Source organism: Rattus rattus, chromosome X (genome assembly GCF_011064425.1).
Source record: "Rattus rattus isolate New Zealand chromosome X, Rrattus_CSIRO_v1, whole genome shotgun sequence".
Classification (NCBI taxonomy): domain Eukaryota; kingdom Metazoa; phylum Chordata; class Mammalia; order Rodentia; family Muridae; genus Rattus; species Rattus rattus.
In genome coordinates this window covers 55206434-55209533 of record NC_046172.1, presented here as the reverse complement: position 1 = coordinate 55209533, position 3100 = coordinate 55206434, and positions in this window count along the sequence as shown.

Below are 3100 nucleotides of genomic sequence, written 5' to 3'. Positions count from 1 at the left end.
TGTGACAATAAGAATGTGTTACATACCCACATTGATTTGTGTTTGTGATATTTCTTTTCACTTGAAAAAACTTGCAATTCATAGGAAGGAAACGTGTACTTCGTACTGTGATTTTTTTTTTCTTAACCCACGTCTTCTGGAGTAACATTGTGTCTTGTCCATGCATATTACATCCATTCCAACTCCATTTTTATCATATTCTGAAATTAGCTTACTAACTAATGAATTTCCAGAAGGTTTTTACATGCATCCTTAGTATTGGTTTAGCAACTCACTACCCTTTTCCCCAACAATCACTAGGCCCCCATCTCTTTAATTCTCTTTTTTCCATTAATTAATTAATCTATTTACTTTACATTCCAATTGTATCCTACCTTCTTCCAGCTACCCCTCATCTAGCCTCCTCCCCTTCTTTTCTGATTATGGGGACCCTGGATGCTAACCCACTCTGGCACTTCAAGTCACTGCAGGACTAAGCACTTCTCTCTCACTGAAGCAAGACAAGGCAACCCAGTTAGGGGTACATGATCCAGAAACAGGCAACAAAGTCAGGGACATGCCTGCTCCAGGTAGTGGGGGAGCCACATGAAGACCAAACTGCACATGTGCTACATACGTGCAGGGAGTGAGGGAGAGGGGTTAGGTCCAGTTTATCCATGCTCTTTGCCTGGTGGTTCAGTTTCTGGGAGGCCCAAGGGTTCAAGTTAGTTGACTCTGTTAGTCTTCTTGGGGAGTCCCTATCCCCTCCAGGTTCCTCAATCCTTTCTCCAACTCTTCCACAAGACTACCTGAGCCCTGTCTAATGTCTAGCTGCGGATATTTACATTTGTTTCAGTCAGCTGCTGGGTGGTACCTCTTAGAACACAGTTATGCTAGGCTTCTACCTGCAAGCATAACAGAGTGTCATTAATAGTGTCAGGGATTGGTGCTTGCTCATGGCATGGGTCTCAAGTTGGACCAGTCTTTGTTTGGTCATTTCCTCAGTCTGTGCTCCATTTTTGTCCCTGCACTTCTAATAGGCAGGAAATATTTTGAGTCAAAGCTTTTGTGGGTGGATTGTGGCTGCAGAAGGTGGCCACTTCAGGTTCCATATCTTCACTCCTAGGAGTCTCAGCTAGAGGCACTCTCACAGACTCCCTGGAATCTCCCCAGATCTCTGACCCCTACCCACCTGCTTACCTCTGCTGTCTAATCACCCTTCTGGCCCTTTCTCTCCGGCTTTTCCTTACACTTGCTTCCCACACCACCCCTGCTTCCCTTCCCACACCCTCTCACATCCAATTTCCTCCTTCCATCCATACAGATGACTATTTTATTTCCCCCTCTGAGTGGAATTCAAGCATTGTCCCTTGGACCCTCCTTGTTATTTACCTTCTTTGGGTCTGTGGAATGTAATGTGGCTATCTTCTACTTTATGGCTAATATCCACTTATAAGTAAATACATTCCATGCATAGCCTTTTGGGTTTGGGTTTTAATTCTTTAGTTACCAACAATTAATTCTCCCTTATCCTACATTTTATATTCTGGATAATCTTCAATTTCTCAAATTAATTTGTTTTAGCTATATTGTGATATGGTAGATTTCCTGATGAGTTTTCATACCTCCTTCTTTGTGACTAGATTTTTCTACCTAATGTTGCTCAAACTCCAGTGCTTTTGCTGGGTTAAGCCTTCATACCTAGACAAATCTACTTCTCTACTTTTGTCTTTAAGTATAATTAGATGACAACCATTAGTAATTGTACCCTTGGGCTGTGTCGTGCCACGTGGATCCCACTTGAGGTTTGTAGGCTTTACAGTTGGATAGAACTCCTGACTGCTTTTCTAACATGGCACCTTGCTTCTGATACTGAGACCTAGTACTAAAGTAGTAAGTTTCCATGTCGGTTCTAATTCAAGTCTTACAAGTCCTCTATCTGAAGTGTGTGGTGTCTTTAACAATATGAACTTACTGTACAGTTTTAAAAGGCAACCATGAATAATAGCAATAGCCTATGTTATTTTGGGAGGCTCTTGAACTCCTCTCACTAAAGACTACTCAGAGAGATTTCCATGCCTGGCTCTGGAGCTTTCAATAGATTGTCTAGGAACTTTGGGGGAGGATTATCAATCACAGTGATGTAACGTGATTAAGTGTGCATACATACACTTTATATATATACATATATACATATATATGAAAACAAAATGCTTTCTTATGACTTTTCAAGCCTCTTTAGTGCCATTTATCCCTCCTTCTGCCTTTCCTGTATCCCCCCAAGATAAAACACACCCATTTTTCTTGTTTCCCACTTCACAGCACCTATATCCTATAATCCCCCTGTTTAGAATTCCTTCCACAACACCATATGGTCCCTTTTAACTCTGTGTTTTCTTTGGTTACTCAGATCTATCAAATTAGAATTAAATCCTCAATTTAGAGAGATCCTGTGCCAGTTGTTTTTTCTGTGTCAGGGTTAACTTCACCAAATATGGTATTTTCTAGTTCCATCCATTTATCTGCAAATTTCGTGAGTTCATTTTTCTTTAGAGATGAACACTATTGTGTTACATATACCACATTTTCATTATCCATGAATCAGTTGAAGGGCAGTTGTTTCCATTTCCTAGCTGTTGGACTTAGATTAGCAAGGTATGTAGAGTAGGATGTGGAGTCCTTTAGGCATATGTCAAGGAGTGGGATAGCTGGGTTACATGGTATATTTATTTTTAGATTTTTGGATACTTTCCATGCTAATTTACAGTTTGTCTGCAATGGTTTGCAATCATATCAACAGTGACTGAGAGTTCCCTTTTCTTCACATCATTTCCAAAATTTGTTTTCACTTTCTTGATCTTAGCCATTCTGACTGGTATGTAGCTAAAGATATTTAGCACCTTTTAAGCCATTGATAACTCCCTTAAGTTAAGTATTATCTTTCCATTGGATTGCTTCCTTGATTCTTATGGGTGTTTGACACTTATCTTTTGTCAGATATACAGCTGAGGAAGGATGAAAAGTTCTTATGGAAAAGAAGCTCAAGTTACATAAGGAGACATAACTTCCCACAAATTAAAAACACATCCATATTAAACTACATACTTAAATATACTTTAAC